Source organism: Peromyscus maniculatus, chromosome 3 (genome assembly GCF_049852395.1).
Source record: "Peromyscus maniculatus bairdii isolate BWxNUB_F1_BW_parent chromosome 3, HU_Pman_BW_mat_3.1, whole genome shotgun sequence".
In the NCBI taxonomy this organism is placed as follows: domain Eukaryota; kingdom Metazoa; phylum Chordata; class Mammalia; order Rodentia; family Cricetidae; genus Peromyscus; species Peromyscus maniculatus.
In genome coordinates this window covers 115,546,556-115,564,278 of record NC_134854.1, presented here as the reverse complement: position 1 = coordinate 115,564,278, position 17,723 = coordinate 115,546,556, and the positions used below count along the sequence as shown (strand labels likewise).

The 17,723-nt window shown below is 43.7% G+C and overlaps 1 long non-coding RNA gene across 11 annotated transcripts in view; it reads right to left on the bottom strand.

Moving 5' to 3' along the window:
• The window catches only part of LOC107399835 (uncharacterized), a 356,785-nt gene that overhangs the window by 11,494 nt on the left and 327,568 nt on the right, over positions 1 to 17,723 (bottom strand). For all 11 annotated transcript variants that reach the window (XR_013050028.1, XR_013050030.1, XR_013050031.1 and 8 more), the window contains one exon: positions 3,544 to 3,621. This is a non-coding gene — a long non-coding RNA (uncharacterized LOC107399835). The remainder of the gene's footprint in view (positions 1 to 3,543; positions 3,622 to 17,723) is intronic.

Here is a 17,723-nt window from a genome sequence, read left to right as displayed (position 1 = left end):
TAGGCTCTTTTGTCATTATTGTTTTCAATTAAATAGTTTATCTTCTTTTCATTTCTGTCCAAAGTAGCTCATACCCATTGCTCTGAACTCATCTACAAATGAACAAAACAAAATAAAACCCAGAGCCACCGATAACACCATCATGTAACTAGAACTCTAGTTAACACTATGTGTTCCTCCCAGTCTTCCCATGCATAAGATGTTCATAATGGGAGCATCTGTGTATAATGTATTGTAAACATCTCCTACTTGCTTATGCATCTTGACTCCTTTTAGAGGCTGAGGAATGCTATTGGGTGCTATCACTTCTGGAATCTGGGTTCTGCTCTGTGGCTCTTCGTGCGGTGATTGATATATTTGATTCATATACTGTGGTAACATGGCATGCTGTGGCTTAATGCTTTGCCGTTTTTCTCCTGCTATAAGATGAGTGTAGCCGGGCGTGGTGGCGCACGCCTTTAATCCCAGCACTCGGGAGGCAGAGCCAGGCGGATCTTTGTGAGTTCGAGGCCAGCCTGGGCTACCAAGTGAGCTCCAGGAAAGGCGCAAAGCTACACAGAGAAACCCTGTCTCGAAAAAAAAAAAAAAAAAAAAAAAAAGATGAGTGTATAGCTAATATCCTTATAACAATATCTTTACATTGTATCCTCAGGTTTGTTCTATCTTTTTTTAAAATCTTCTTTAAAATATCAAAAGCACAAAATGTTATCATTTGATTCTGAAGTGTCTTCCACAGGCTTGCGTTTTAAATGTGTCTCCCTTAGTGAGTGGCAACTTAAAGAATATGGACTCTTCAGCAGAGCCTGACTTGTGGAAGCAGGTGACTAGGAGTGAGCCTTTGAAGGTCACACCCTGGTCCCCAGTTCTGGAGCTCTCCTGCTTTGTCCTGGTGTCAGGAGTCTCTGCCATATACTACTGTTGCCAGGAACTCTGCCATGTATTTCCTGCCGTGATGGACTGAGTCCCTCTGAATCCAGAGGGCAAAGTATACCTTTCTTCCAAGTTTGTCAAGTATTGTGGTTCCCAGGGATACAACAGACAACATTCAGTGATGTTCCATATCTCATCTCACACAACAGGTCAAGGTTAAAAGTCAGGTGCCCCTGGAATTGGTGCCACGTCTATGCTACCACTTTCAATTAATTAAAATAAGTCAGAGGACAGCCCAGAGTCAGTGAAGAGGGCATCAAAGGAGGCTTTGGTGCCAGATTCCATGTTTAGAGTGAGTGTCCTGTATTAATATAGCTAACTGCATCAGTTTTATTCTCAAATGTCTACTTGTTCCTTTGATAACTGCAATAGACTAACTCAACTTTGTCACAAGGAATTATCTTCTGTATGTATGGTGTGTTTGTGTGAGTGCATGTTTGTGTGGGTGCACATGTATGGGGAAGCCAGGGGCCAACCTTGGATATCGTTCCTCAGAAGCTTTCAGACTTCTTGTTTTTGTGAGATGGAGTATGTTATTGGCCTGGATATTAGGAGTAAGCCAGGTTGCCTGCTGAGTGGGCCCCGGGGATCTACCTGTCTCCCCAGTGTTGGACCTACAAGTGCGCACTACCACACCCTACATTTTTGTGTGGGTTCTGGGGATCAAACTCAGATTTTCATGCTCAAGCAGCAAGCACTTTCCTAACTCTGTTATCCCCAGGCCATAGTGAATTATTTTTTTAAGTACAGTGTATTATTTGCTTGCCTCATTTGTTATTTTCCTTCTGTCACACAGTTTTAATGGTGAGTTATCTTTTCCTTAAAAAGAATTCAGTATCACCCTTATATGCTAGTATTTGAGGCACTACATTCTCTCCTTGCCCTATGGACATCCAGAGACTGGGTTGCCTTGATCTTTAAGTCCCATTGAGCCAGCCCCACTTCTCTTAGCCTGGCAGAACCTTAGAAGCCATGATTTCACCCAGTGACTCATTCCGTTCCTTGTGGACAGTGCCACCTTCACACAAAAGCATTCATCACACCCATCACAGGCAATGAAATGAGTCTCCTGGGAAGCCCCCTCTTCTACCCAGCCCCACAATAGCTGCATTGGAAGGATTCTGACAGCAGCTTCCTGCAGTCTGATGCTGCTCAGCAAATACTGGGTGACTAATGCCTCCCACAGGGAAGGAGATGCTTCTTTTCAGTGATTGCCATGGTCTCTCTCTTTCTTTTTATTTACTCATGTGCTGATCATGACTTCCATTAATTTTATGAAAAGATCAGAATACCACCATGATGTTATTATAATACCATTTGGTTATTGTTACAATAGATGTTGTTTGAAATATTATAATTTAGTATGCTAGACATTTTGCCATGTGCTTTATAAATGATGTTGGACTAAACACAAAACTGGAGCATCATTCCTCCATTGGAGAGGTGACTGTTTGTGCTGGACAGTTTTATGTCAACTTGACATAAGCTAAAGTCATCTGAGAGGAGGGAACCACAATTAAGAAAATTCGTCAGTAAGACTGGATCATAGGCAAGCCTATAGGGTATTTTCTTAATTAGTGATTGATGTCGGAGGGCTCAGTCCATTGTGGGTGGTATCATGGCTGAGCTGGTGTCCTGGGTTCTTAAGAAAGCAGGCTGAGCAACCCACGAGGAACAAACCAATAGTAGCACTCCACCAAGGCTTCTGCATCAGCTCCTGCCTCCAGGCTCCTGCCCTGTTTGAGTTCCTGTCCTGACTCTTTGATGATTGTCTTAGTCAATGTTCTATTGCAGTGAAAAAAACACTGGGACACATAAAGGTCTTAGAAAGGAAAGTCTTATGAAGGGGAGCATGGTGACACATAGGCAGGCATGGTGCTGGAGAGGCAGCTGAAGGTTCTACATCTGAATTGGAGAGAGAGAGAGAGAGAGAGAGAGAGAGAGAGAGAGAGAGAGAGAGAGAGAGAGAGAGAGAGAGAGACAGAGAGAGAGAGACAGAGAGAGAGAGACAGAGAGAGAGAGACTGGGCCTGGACCTGACTTGAGCATCTGAAACCCCAAAGCCCACCCATAGGAACACACTTCCTCCAACAAGGTCACACCTCCTAGTCCCTAATGACCAAGCATTCAAATATATGAGTCTATGTGACCATTTCTATTCAAACCACCACAATGATGATGGAAGTGTAAGCCAAATCAACCCTTTCCCCCACAACTTCCTTTTTTGTCATGGTGTTTTACCACAGCAGTAGAAACCCTAACTATGACACTCTTATGTCTGCAAGGTACTGGAACTGCTTTGAGCAGGAAAATAAGCAGAACGTGATATTGAACCTATTTGTAGGTCCAGGCCTTAATACACTTAAATGTCTACTTCCTCTCCCTTAGAGTCCTCATTCAAGGGTGAGACTAGCTTCCAAGTGGGAAGTTCAACAACTGGAAGCATCCCATGCTTTGGGAAAGCCCACATTAGCCACAGACAGCAGACAGACCTAACCAACCACGATCCACCTGCTCTAGCCATCTGTCTTAGTTAGGGTTTCTATTGATGTGAAGAGACACTATGACCACAGCACCTCTTATAAAGGAAAACATTTAATTGGGGCTAGCTTACAGTTTCAGAAGTTCAATCCATTATCATCATGGTGGGGAGCACAGGGGCATTCTGCGGCAGACATGGCGCAGGCTACATCTGGATTAGAAGACAACAGGAAAACAAAGCTTGAGCAAAGGAGACCTCAAAGCCCAACCCCACAGTGACACATTTCCTTCAGCAAGGCCACGCCTACTTCAACAAGGCCACACTTCCTAATAGCACCACTCTCTTTGGGATTATGGGAGCCAATTACATAAACTACCACACCATCTCGGCCCAGCTACCAGGATTTCTAGTGGAGAAGCCCTCGGATGCGTCAGCTTTCCTGCCATCTGACTATGTCCTGGAAAGGACTTAATGGAGAGGAACACCGTGATCCCACTTGTCAATGCATATAACTGAACAAGCTCATGAGAAAAGTCTTCCTTAAGCAACTACAACCTGACTTAACATTTTATTTAACTTTTATTAAATCTTTTGGAGGCAGAGACTACCATGATGACTATTTTACAGATCAACAAAGAGAGATTACAAGTTTGCCCACGTTTGGTCTAGAAAGGCACAGCACAGGGAAAAGCTGCATCCATGACTGTACCACCTGCAGGTGCTCAGAGGTCAGGGCACATATTTTGATGTTTCTTTCTTCATTGGAACTAAAAGCATCTGTTTTATGCTCACAGAACACTTCTGGCCTAATAAATAAAAACAACAGTAGAAAAATAAATGAGGCAGTATCTAGTGAATGAAGTTTATCTGTTGGACAAAAATAACCTGTGTCTAATCTGAAACTCTGTCCTAAGAGGGCGAGGAAGTTCCCTGACAATTCACAGGTTCAGGAGGCAGGGGGGAGGTTGTTGAGACACAGTAGTCCCCTGTGTTCAATATACTTTTTCTTTAAAACCATGGTATTCCCATAGTCAGTGGGAATTTGATGCTTAAGATAAGTATCAGCAATTAACTCTCTCTTTAGATCAGCTATTTTGGGGATTTCTTCTGTGAGTAGCATTTCCTGGTGGCTCTAGAGTTTGACTGAAGTCATTGACTAAAGAAACTCGGTGCTGGAGAGGCAAAGCCAGATGAGTCCCTGGGACTTGCTGGTGAGCTAGACTAGCCTTGTTGGCGAGCTCGAGGCCAGTGAGAGAGCCTTTTTCTTACAAAATGGGTAATACTTGAGGAATAATACCTAAGGTTGTCCTCTGACTGCCACAATGTACATACACACATATAAATGCACACTTGTATACACACACACACACACACACACACACACACACACACACACACACACACGAAATTGCAAGAGGCCCACACAATGATGGCCTCAATTTCAGTAACTCCTGGATAGTTGCTTTCAACTGGGATACAGAAGACAATCCATAGGGAAATCTTCAAATAACCTAGACACCTGGACTGTATCCCATCAAACCACATCAGGAGTGAAGGAGAATCTGTGTGCTCTTGCACGACCCCCAGATGATAGCGCAGGTGAGGTTGAGGGCTGCCCCCTTGAAATAGGCCCAGAAGTGCTTAAGGCATCCTTCCCTGGCACATGACTTTCCAGCCCTCCTCCCTGGCTTATTCCCGCTTTCATTTGGTTCCAGAACTTTAATTTATTAACTTGTTCATTCAGATGTCTGATGGTTACTGACTAGACAGGTAGCCTATACCAATGTGGTGCCATATTGATACCTGCTAACATGGACAATGGAGAAGAATCTAACTTGTTTATAGACAAAGACAAGTTGGATTTTGGTTGCATTGTGTTTGAGTTGTTGCCTTCATAGAGTAGAGATGCTTGAGATTTGAGCTGAAGGTTAGGGTGAATGAGCCCCCACCCAAACCCCACCCCCTGCCTAAGTGTTCATAAGGTTGGCTTAGGCACTGTTGGTTGTAGTCCCATCTTGTAGGGAAAGATTGCTCACTGTGAGCAGCGGTTACATTATAGTGTAAGAGGTTCAGATAGAAAGGGAGAGGAAGAGAGAGAGGTGATACACTTCACACAACTCTACCCATTCCCAAAGCAATTCTTGTGTCTCCAAGGAAAACTATCAACTCTGCCACTCCTATAAAACTAAAGTGAAATATAAAATTGGAAAGCACTCTTTTAGAACATTGGCCACTGCTTATGGGAATGGCATGGTCTTTTGTGCAGACATTTTCCCAGGGTGAAGCTTATTTGAAAAGTTATTGCTTCCTGCATCTTTTTTCATGGCTTATGAAGACCTACCCAATATAGTCCTTGACTCTTGACAGGGCCTCATTTATTTCCACAGGTGTCCCTCTTCGCTTTTCTTTAGCTACCCTGAGCTTTTAGGACAAATGGCTTCTTCCTTCTTTCCTCCTTCCTCTTCTTTATTTTTGAAGAGAGAGAGAGAGAGAGAGAGAGAGAGAGAGAGAGAGAGAGAGAGAGAGAGAGAGAGAGAGAGAGAGTTCATGTATGCATGTTCATGTGTGTGGTGTATTTATGCCAATGTGCACATATATCCAGAGATCAGAAACTGATGGTTGATATCTCTTAGCTCATTCTCCATCTTGCATATTGAGACAGTGATCCTCATTTGAACCCAGAGATCAACCAATCAGCTGATCTAGCTCTTTCTCTTACTCTGGAGTTCCCCTGCCTTAGCCTCCCAAATGCTGAGCTTCCAAATGGGCCACCACACCTGCCCAGCATTTACCCAGGTGCTGGGGATATGAACTCCATCCCTCACACTTTCATAGTATTCATCTTTCCTGCTGAGCCATCTCCCCACAGGCCTTCCCAGGTGCCTCTTGCTAAGCTAAGAACGAACCTAGAGCAGAGCTAGCATCATCTCAGAGAGGCTGTGTCTACACTTAACAGTCACACTTGCCTTCCATTTGGTAAAAGCATCTGTTTGTCTCTGACACTTTCTTTGTATTTGTCATACTGTTATCTCTACAATGTCGGGACTTTAGAGATTCTCATTCCTGGAAACTAACTGTACACAGGTGTCCAGTAAGTAGCTTGCCTGAAGCTCCCCTGCTGGTGAGAGGGATCCCCTCCTGTAGTAAAATGAGATGCATTTTTTTTTCCTGATCCTCATGTAGCATCCTTCTTAAGCAAATTCTGAGAGACTATAACAGTAGTCACAAGGCAATGCTGATCACTAAAGATGACTCCCAAATGCTTAGTCTAGGGGTAAAACTGGACTGCTGGTATTGACCTTAAGCATCAAATTCCCATTGCCTGGTGAGACTGTTTTGTAAGAAAAAAAGGGTACACAGAGCTTTTGCTAGAGGGCAAACCAAGGGTGGTATATATGCCAAATTCAGAATTTTCCACATTAGTGTCTTTCTTGGATATTACATGTTAAAATAAGATAGGAAAGTAACTGAGCCGTCCTCTTGGGAACAGAGGGTTTGGCATTTTAAAGGTCACATCTGTACTCCAAGGCAAGTGTTTAGAAAATAGAAGCAGGTTCATTCCCCAAGCTCATGACTGGGGCAATTTGAGGACCATGCTCATGTGACTGATGGACAATGTGGAATAACACAGGTTGACTGATCAGCAAAAGCAGTGCAGATATATCTTCTTCTCAGAGGAAATCAAACTGTAATCCCAGTTCCTAAAGCTGATCAAAGCATAGGAGCTCTGTTTGAAGTGGATTTGTAGCCCGGAGGCCCAGCTCTGCTGGGTAGCCTTACACAATCCCTATTCCCAGGAGGCCCTGAAGGACTGAAGCCTCGTGCTCCACTGAGTGTGATTTGGAAAGCATTATCCCAGATACTGCTTCTCAGATCTCTCCTAGTTAAGAAAACCTGCTACAAGAAAGTTTGAGCTAATCAATGGCAGATACAGCAGGAGTCTGCTTTCTTTGGTTTCATCATCACCGGTGACACCAGACTGGCCAATTGGATCCTTCGGAAGACATCTTGGTGTGCTGGAGCATCTTCTGGAGCCACGATAGATCCGAGATATGGCCCCAGATCTGCATTTCTGACTAGCTGCCAAGGCCTGCTACAAGATTGGGCTCACATATTGAGACATCATGAGGCAGAGAGAAAGAAAATTGGGACTGTGTCTGGCTTTTGAAATCTCAAAGCTCACCCTTAGTGACACACCTATTCCATTAAGACCATACCTCCTAATCCTTCCCAGACAGTTTTACCAACCGGAGACCATGCATTGAAACACGAGAGCCTATGGGAGCCATTCAAACGACCACATTCCACTTCCTGGGCCCCATAGGCTGGAGGCCATCACTGGGGGTGTGCTTTGAGAGTTCAAAGGCCCACATCATTCCCAGTTATCTCTCACTTTTTGCCTCCTTCTTGTGGTTCAAGATGTAGCTCTCAGCTAATGCTCCAGCACCATGTCTGCCTGGCTGCTGCCAGGTTCCTTGTCTATGAGATGGTCATGGACTCACCCTCTGAAACTGTAAATTCCTGATAAACTCTTTCTTCTAGAAGTTGCTTTGGTCCTCATGTTTGGTCACAGTAGTAGTAGTAGCTTTGCTGTGACTGGCCCGACCATCTGTGTTGGGGAGGAATGTGGAAGGCTTTGGTATTTGGGGCTAGGACAGCAGCTGAACTCTGTAAGCAGGGCTTAATTGGCCATTACCATTGGAGCTGGGAAGATGGTCATGCTAAGAGCAATATGGACTCTGGAGGCCCTGCTCAAGAAGTTTCAGAGGGGAAACTAATATTAGCAACAGGGCTAGAAACAGTTGTGATACTTTGCCAAAGAATGTGGCTGCTTTTTGCCCTTGTCTGAAGAATCTGCTTGAGGCTAAACTGAAGAGTTCTAGATTAATTTCACTGGCAGAGGAGATTTCAAGACAGCCTAATAATAACTCTGTCATTTGGTTATTAGTAATCACTCCTGTGAAGATCTGCCATGAAAAAAAGCAGCTAGGGCAAAAAGAAACACAAAATGTACAGTTTGGAAAAAGGGCACCAGGACATTTAACACTGGAGACAAGGCTTGTACTAAGGAGATGAGAGGCTTGATGGGAAGTGGAATGAAGGAAGCGGTAACCTCAGGGCAAGACCCCACCCAGCTAAACCTCTACCTTGTAATAAGAAAAGGCCTAAGGAAAATTGCTGCTAAAGCAATAACCAAAACAAATCTTATGTGATTCAAGGAGATGGCCAGGTTCTATTCTAAACAGAGAGTGGACCATGACAGCGTCTGCCTCGTGATTCTGGGTTTAGAGTCATGAAGAATACAGGAGCAAAGGTCTTGTAGACTCTTTCCTTGTAGATGAGGAGAGCCACTGAGGCCAGACATTTGGGGGGGGGCATCCCCTGCTTTCGGGCCCAGAGAGCCCATTTCATGAAGCTGTGAAAGTGAAGCCTGGATTGTGTTAGAGATCCAAAGATGCTGGAGATGCCAGAGCTGTGGGATATCTGCCAAGGAGAGCTGTAGACAGGGGAGTGTGTTACAGTCAGCAAAGCTGTAAGAAAGAGCCACCCAAGCCCATTAGCATTCAACGTGGAGCTGCAGGATATAGTTTTCCCTGCTATGGCCCAACGTTTCCTGATTATGTCCCCTTTCCTCCCTTATGGAATGGTAATATATATTTTGTGTCATTATATGTTGGAAATATGTAATTTGCTTTTTGATTTTTACAGGGGGTTATAATTAAGAGAGTGCCTTGAATCTCAGAAGAGACATTGAACTTTTAAACTTTGTTGAGATTGTGAAAAACTATGGCGACTTCTGAAGTTGAACTAAATGCATTTTGCATTATGATGTGGCCACGTGCCTATGGGGGCCAGGGAGTGGAATGTAGTAGTTTGAATAAGAATGCCCTCCATAGGCTCATAGATCTGAATTTTTGGTCATAGTGGTGGAACTGTGTGAGAAAGATTAGGAAGTGTGACCTTGTTGGAGGAGTGTGTCACTGGAGGTAAGTTTTGAGGTTTCCAAAGTCCAAGCCATTCTCAGTTAGCCTCCTCTGCCTCCTGCTTATGGATAATATGTAAGCTCTCAGCAACTGCTCCAGCACCATGCTGGCCTGCCTGTTGCCATGCTCCTGATCATGATGGTCGTGGACTCTAACTCCCTGGAATTCTGAGCCCCCAAATTAAATGCTTCCTTTTATAAGTTGCCTTGATCATGGAGCGTTGTCATGGCAATAGGAAAGTAACTAAGACAGGGACTTACCTCCTACCTCTAGAGACAGAGGAAGGGCAGCAGCAACAGTCTGTAATGTTTTGGGAGTCTCTTGGACAACCCTGGTCCCTACCTACATTCTAAATATTTCTCCTTGTATACACAGATAAGTGTCGTCCTCATCTCTCATCAAGGAAACTTCTTTTTGCAACAGATGGGAACCATTACAGAAAGCTACAACCAATAAAGTCGTTAGCACTGCAAAAATGAGATCTGAAGTTGTCCTCTGGCCTCTTCGTGTATATGTACACACATATACACATCCTCATGCACACAAGTACATCCACATCCACACCAACATGCACACTCACATACACACCCCACTGTAATGAGTCTTTCTCTGGATCGCCAGCTCCCAAATAACAACACAGAGAATTCTTATTAGTTATAAAAGCTCAGACTTAGCTTAGGCTTGTCCCACTAGCTCTTATAACTTATATTAACCAATTTATTTTAATCTACATCCTGTTGCATGGCTCATTACCACATCTCTCCATACTGCTCATGCTGCTTCCTCTGCATCTGGCTGGTGACTTTGCCTTCTTATTCCCAGAGTTTTCTCTCTGCCCTGAAGTCCTGCCTGTACCTCCTGCCTAGCTATTGGCCATTCAGCATTTTATTACACCAATCGCAGCAATACATTTTGACATAGTGCACAAATATCCCACAACACTCGACACAAAGAGTGGAAATACAGTAGGCATAACAACAACGGCCTATGGATAGCAGGGGAAATGAACTGGAACCTGGCTCTGTCTCCCCATTTATGCAGGGTGTAATCTTAATTTTGCTCCACTGCTTTGACTTTTTCTCAAGAATGAATTGGAGACACCAATAGATGTAATGTCATGAGGTTTTGTGACTGCTTACTTAAGGGTTACTGTGAAATGTTTAACCCGTAGTCTACAGTACACGGTCAGAGCTGAAACCAGTAGGAGCCCTGTGGATGCCCAAAGCAAGACAAATGATGCTATCAGTGCCTGCAGAGCCCACCATGGGGGCTCCTATTAAGAGCTGCAGGTGGGTTAGCCGTGAGCCACCCACGTCCTGGGCTTATGTAATAGGACAGAGTGGACAAACCTGGTTTTGCACAGCTTCCAGGTAAACCTTTCTATAAGGTAAATGATGCCACTGCTGTAGGACCACAAGTTTACTGAGATACTGAGGAATGGAGTTACTTCTTGGAGGCCAGAGGACAACCACATAGAGACAGTCAGGGGGTGGAAGGAGTAGGGTGTGTAAAATGAATTCTCCATAGGCCTCCTTCTACAAGGTCCAAATATTGGCATCCCAGCTTAGAGCCTGCTACAGATAACTGGTACAAGGGTTTCTGGGGCAATGTGTTTCAATCATCGGCCAGACATTGTACGCAGGTTATTTTTAGCCTGATTACTAAACGAAAGAATGTGACTTTGAAAGTCATGCTTTAAGAGTTCTCTTGGGTAGCCAAGCTTGTGTGATCATTACTACCAGGAAGTGCGTTTTCTCAAGTGTTCCAAGTTTTTGATATAGTTGTGATCTTCAAACACTCTGCTCCCTTACTGTGTGAGTAAAATTCTGTTTGTCTAATGAGATACCTTGAGTTTGTGGGGAAGTACTTGAGGAAATATGAGCAGCATAGACTAACATAGATATCACATTAAATATTCTAGGTGTGTTGTGGTAAAAGTACTGCATGTTATAAATCGGCATGACTTTTCCTGTACCTCAGTTATGAGTCAGAGTTGCTTTTTGTTTTGTTTTTGCAGTTGTAAGTGATGGACACTAATTCAAACCAGCTTAGACTAAGGAGAAGTTACCAGATTTATAACTGAAAAATCCTGAGGATTCATGGCTGGCTGGCTGCATGCTCTCAAACAATGACCTGGTTAATGGACCTCTTTACTTCTTGGCTTCCTGTCCACTGTGTTGGCCTTACACTCTTGTGTTGACTCATCTTTGAATGTCCCCAGAAGACCTTGGCATAGTCTACCAACTTAGCATCCACACAAGAAAAAAACAAAACAAAACAAAAACCCAGTAACTTCTTGAACTGTATCGTCACAATCTCCAGCTGAGCCTGGTTCTTTTGGTGTCCTTCTTTCATCAGTCAGAGAACTGTGCGAACCACGTGGAAGACACATCCCACTCCCCACCATCAAGGATGCTGGGCCTGTGGTATCTGTTAGGGTTTGAATGAGAAATGCCGACTGTCTGGAGCACATGAAGCCCTTTGGGCACTGTGTTCTGGATGCTGACTGTCTCTATGTGAGTGAATATTCCTTAGAGATTTTCTTCCTGACATGTTGACTTCCTTTGACTTCCTCGGTCTCCATGAAGGTCAGTCACTCAACTCCTGCCACCCTTTCACAGTTGTAGAAAGAAGGGAGACGCTTGCAGCTGTGGGCTGGAAATAAGTGCTGCTTCTGGGCTTTCCTAGGAAACATGGAGATGTCTCTGTGCATCATCTATGCGGTGTCGCCGGCAACAGAAGAAGGGGCCCACAGTCTGTCTTAGCCAGAGCTCCCAGAACCATCTACCCATAGCCAATCTGCAAATGCATTTACAGAACTAATTACTGAGGCATTTTCAAATGAGAATCGTTGTCCTTATATGGAACAATTTACTTTATTCATTGAGAACTGACATGATATGTGAGAAAAAAAAAACCACCTTAGCGTATTAATGAGGCAGAAGGAAGAATTCCATTTATCCAGTGTTTAACTGAAGATCTGTGGATTTAGAAAGGGCCTGGGAGATAAAACAGGGACACCAATAAAATGCACTTTTACTTACCTAGTGGTGGGCTGTTTGTAAAGGACCAACAGTAGTGTTGTGCGTTGTGGAATATTCTTTACACTGTGTAAAGATGTGTCACTGTGATTGGTTTAATAAAAAGTTAAACAGCCAATCGCCAGCTAGATGCAGAAAGAGAGAGAGAGAGAGAGAGAGAGAGAGAGAGAGAGATATGCAGGAGGAGAGGGAAAGGCCACAAGTCACGTGACAAGCATATGAACAAGTTAATTTAGGTTATAAGAGCTAGTGGGATAAGCCTAAGCTATAGGCTGAGCTTTCCCAATTAATAATAGGTCTCCATGTAATCTTTTGTGAGCTGGCAGCCCAAAGAAAAATCCATCTACACACTAGGGGCTGAAGAGATGATTCAGAAGAGCACTTGACTGCCCTTGCAGACCACTCAGGTTCAGTTCCCAGCACTCACGACAGGCAGTTCACAAACACCTGTGTCTCCAGCTCCATGTGATCTAATGCCCTCTTCTGGACTCTTCAGGCACCCATACTTATGTGTGCACACACACACAGACAATTATACATATATTCTAAAATAACAATAAATAAAAGTATTTTTTTTAAATGTCAACAGTTATGCACTGCTTGCTGTCTGTCAACCCATTCACTAACTCTACTTTTTGGAATGGAAAATACTATTATTATTTCCATTTTCTAGTTAAGGAAACTGAGGTACTATGAGGGCCATCTGCAAGAACGGCACTTCATGGAACCTTCAGGCCATTGTTATCTGGATCCTGGGCTCTAACACACTAGGAATATCGGATATTTTGGCAATTCATAGGCCCATTTATTTTTAAATTTTAAATTAAGTATTGAAGGCCTTTGCAGTGCCAGAGATTAGATGTGTGTGATAGATACACTGAGAATTTTTGAAAAATCATTTCCAGATAGTCCCTGAGAGGAAAAGCAACAATACCTAAAACTTACAGGCACTTTGTGGTATGGTTTTTATAAAAACTTCACAGGTTCCATTCTCTGACCTCACCCAGCTTCCTGAGTTAGGGACTGTCTCCAGTTTAGAGTAAGGGATGAGGTTCACAGAGAAACTTATGATGAGGTGTATGGAGTGAGGAGTGGAGCTGTGAATTGAACCACCCAGCTGCAATCTTTGCTTTTGATGTTTTGTGCTATGACAACCAACTGGATCCCGTCACCTCCTAGCAGAGACCAACCACACCCTCTTAGGATCCAATTACCTTGTGTGTATATGTGTGTATGTGCCTGCATGTGAGCATGGGTGTAGAGGTCAGAGGTCAACCTCGGCTGTCATTCCTCAGATGCCATCCACCTCTTTGGGGCGCGAGGGCAGGGTCTCCCACCAGCCTGGAACTCTTCAATTTAAGTAGGCTAGCTGGCCAGAGAGCCCCAGGGGTCTGTCTGTCTCGACCTCCCAAGCACTGACACTACAAGTGTGTGCCGCCCTACCCAGCTTTTTTATGTGGCATATGAGAATCTGAACTCAGGTCCTCGTGCTTGTTAAACAAGAACTTTACTGACTGGGCCATTTCTCTAGCTCCTAATTTACCAGCTGTTAGTCATCAAACACTATTATTCCCTGCTGAGAGAAGGCAAGAGAGTCTTGCTTTATAGCCCAGCCCAGCCTCTAAATGTGATCCTCCTGCCTCTGCCTCCTGACAACTGAGATTCACAGGTGTGGATCATCATATCTGGCTTAATCTTGAATTTTTTTTTAAAGTCCTTTCAAAACTCACGATGAATGTTTCATAGTAAAATTCAATTGTAAAAGGAAACAATATGGAGTAAGATTTGTGTTGCTGAGGAAAGGAACAGTGCTGTGTGCTGTGTGATAATGCTTTGTACACTGGTTTAATAAAATGCTGATTGGCCAGCAGCCAGGCAGGAAGTATAGGCAAGGGGAGCAGACTAAAGGAATGCTGGGAAGAGGAAGAGCAGAGTCAGGAGTTGCCAGCCAGACACAGAGGAAGCAAGAGGACAAGGCAGAACTAAGAAAAGGTACCAAGCCATGTGGCTAAACATAGATAAGAATTATGGGTTAATTTAAGTGTAAGAGCTAGTCAGTAATAAGCCTGAGCTAATGGCCGAGCAGTTACAATAATTAATATAAGCTTCTGAGTGATTATTTTATAAGCAGCCAGGCTGGGCAGGGTCTGGCAGGGTCGGGCAGGACTGAAGGAACTCAGGAACTGAGAAATTTTCCAGCTAGAGCTGTGTTTTCATTCACCCTACACATTTCCCAACAGCTTTGGCTATCATGGTCTGTGTGGGGTGCAAGATGCTGACATGTATTCATACACGCTCCGGCGACAGGCATCTAAAGAAGTACGGGGCCTTTGCTACATTTTGACCTAGAGGAAAGGTAGAACCGCATTGGGAGATTTGCCAGATGCACTTGTCTGAGCAGTGAAGGCATCTTCCAGCAGCTGGTTATGGAAGACATGCTCCACCAAAGGAATACGATACTTACAAAACTGTCTATTGGAGAACAACTTCAACTGCACATTTTAAAGAATGCCACCTAGCAGATCCTGAAACGGTGCACCACCAGGTGGTTTCCAGTACTAGCTCGGGTGCCCCCTGGTCCCACCAGGTCCTTTATATCTGCTGTGTTAGTCAGTTGTTAATAATTTGCCATCCATGCATCTTCCCCATTATCACAACATGGCTGCCGTTACTCCAAATGACATCAAGGTAGAAAGTGGGCAACGGAATGGTGGTGGAAAAAAAGTATCTCCCTTGTGATGGTACTCTCTTTTTGTGGTGATATATTGTATACCCTAATAAACTTGCTGGGGACCAGAGGACAGAGTCAGCCACTAGATTAGACACAGAGGCCAGGCAGTGGTGACACACACCTTTAATCCTAGCACTTGGGAGGCAGAGATCCGTCTGGATCTCTCTGAGTTCAAGGCCACACTGGGAACAGAGCCAGGCGTGGTGGCACATACCTTTAATCCCAGCACTTGAGATGGCGTGTCTTTGCTTGGGAAGGACACACGCCTTTAATCCCAGGAAGTAATAAGGCAGGGCACAGAAAGGTATATAAGGCGTGAGGAAACAGGAACTCACCCTCTTGAGGCTGAGGATTTCATAGAGGTAAGAACATGGCTGGCTTGTTCTGTTTCACTGCTCTTTCAGCTTTCACCCCAATATCTGGCTCTGGGGGTTTTTTTTATTTATTTTATTTTTTATTAATAAGACCATTTAAGAGTTCGTGATGCACACTGCAGCTGACTTGGCCAACCTAGTGGTTTCTGCTACAGAGTGCAACATTGCGATCTACCGTAAGCATCTTCAGCTGATGTAACCGTGAGTACAGTGGCCACCTACTCACTGCCTGTACACGGGTAGTTTGGTGAAGTTAACCATGAAGAAGTGGCGAACAAGTGGGAGACAGGGAAACACACATGCTATTTATTGCTGTGAGGTTTGAAACTCTCCCCAGGGAAGCTAACAGACTGAAATCTGGGGGCTTACATCTTCCCATGGGAGTGATGTAGCTAGAGTTTTCCTGCCTGGCCCACAGTCAGGACAAATCTCTGTCACCCGCCAGTCCCACAGTCACTCAGACCCAACCAAGTAAACACACAGAGACTTATATTGCTTACAAACTGTATGGCCATGCCTGAATATTTACCTAACATGCACAAAGTAATTGGTTGAATCCCTAGTATCATAAAATTTAATTACTTAATCAATTAAGTAAAATAAATAGCCATGCATGGTGACACACACCTTCAATCTCAGCACTCCAAAGGCAGAGACAGGTGGATCTCTCTAAATTTGAGGTCACCCTCATCTGCATAACAAGTTCCAGGCCAGTCTGGGCTGCACAGAGAGACGCCGTTTCTAAATAAATAAATGAATAAATAGGTAGATGGACTCAACCTATCTGCCATGTATTATTTAGTAGAGGGATGAAATAATAGTGTCTGCCTTTCTAGCAGCAGATTGCTAGCAGACACTGTGCTATGCTCTGTCAAGTGTTGCTACGATCTGTAACTTTGCTGATCCAAGAACTCAGTCTGGTCATGTCATACAGAACATGTCAGATTCATAGGCACAGGCCTTTGCAAACTAAGCTAAAAGAGTGGTTTACAAATCTAAATGTCCATGGATTCTTATGGCAAGAACTTGCTGGGCTCAATGTAGCACATAACGTTAGTCTTTATTCAGAATCAACTTTTATAAATGTTGCTTAGATTGGTAAGCAGGTTTCTCAGCACAGAATTATTATTTGCCTCAAGTGCACATGTCTTGAGGTCCTAAGGATTAAATAATCTGAAATGCTTTGGCTTTAGTCAGTTTCCACTCACTTTATAACACTTGTCAAAGCCTTTCACATCTTTATCAGCCTTCTGAGTTCTCTAGAGGACTTCCCAACTTGCCTGTGTTACAGGATCATGTGGGGATTAACTTAAACATTACCCTCAACATAAACAGAATAGTATTATATGTAGGTGCTTGCATGTGTAAACCCAGGAGGCAAACTTAGGTAGCATTTAAAGAACTATCAACAAGAATCTTTTCTCAGACGTTTTGGATGCTTCTGCTATAATGGTTAACACAGACTTGGTTAATTTGCAAATGAGAAATTATAAATACTCCTTTTATAGTTAAAGGCAGTGATTCATGATGACTGTTCCTCCTTCCATGAACACAGTATGTGAGTGGGGAAACCTAGCCACCTCTGTCTTCTGGCACTTGCGATGAAGCTCCTGGACTTAATGAAAGGCTGTCACCTGACAGAGTCCTATGTTCAGCTGCCCCACCCACCCCAGACAGTCATAGGCAAGGTGAACATTTTATGAAAGAGGTGAGGTGAGGTTCTGAACACTGAGTAGGGTTCTCTGAGCTTGTCCCCTTCGTGCTTATCTGTGAAGATAGTCATGTGCAGGAGAGTAGGCTTTGATCTAAGACTTGCTTGCACAGTGACTTCTTATCGGGGGAAACAAGTTTGAATCATAAAGAGCCCATCTGAAGGATAAAAATATTTATGAAAATAACTGTGTTGTTCAGCCAACTAGGTTGAAGGCTCTCGCCATGGAACTGGCGTTCTTACAACATACTTTAGAGAACAGAGGTGATAACTCATGAGGGAGTTCATAGAATACACATTTGGTTCTTTTTTAATTTGGAATATTTTCCCATTTTCTGATTTATTGGGTGATCTGCAAGGAAAATCTTAGGTATCAAAATGAAATCCCATTTGATTTTATATCTAATGACCTGATTTATTGAAATTTTTGAGTAAATTTGAGGAAGTTCAGGGAAAAAAATCAAAACCTCT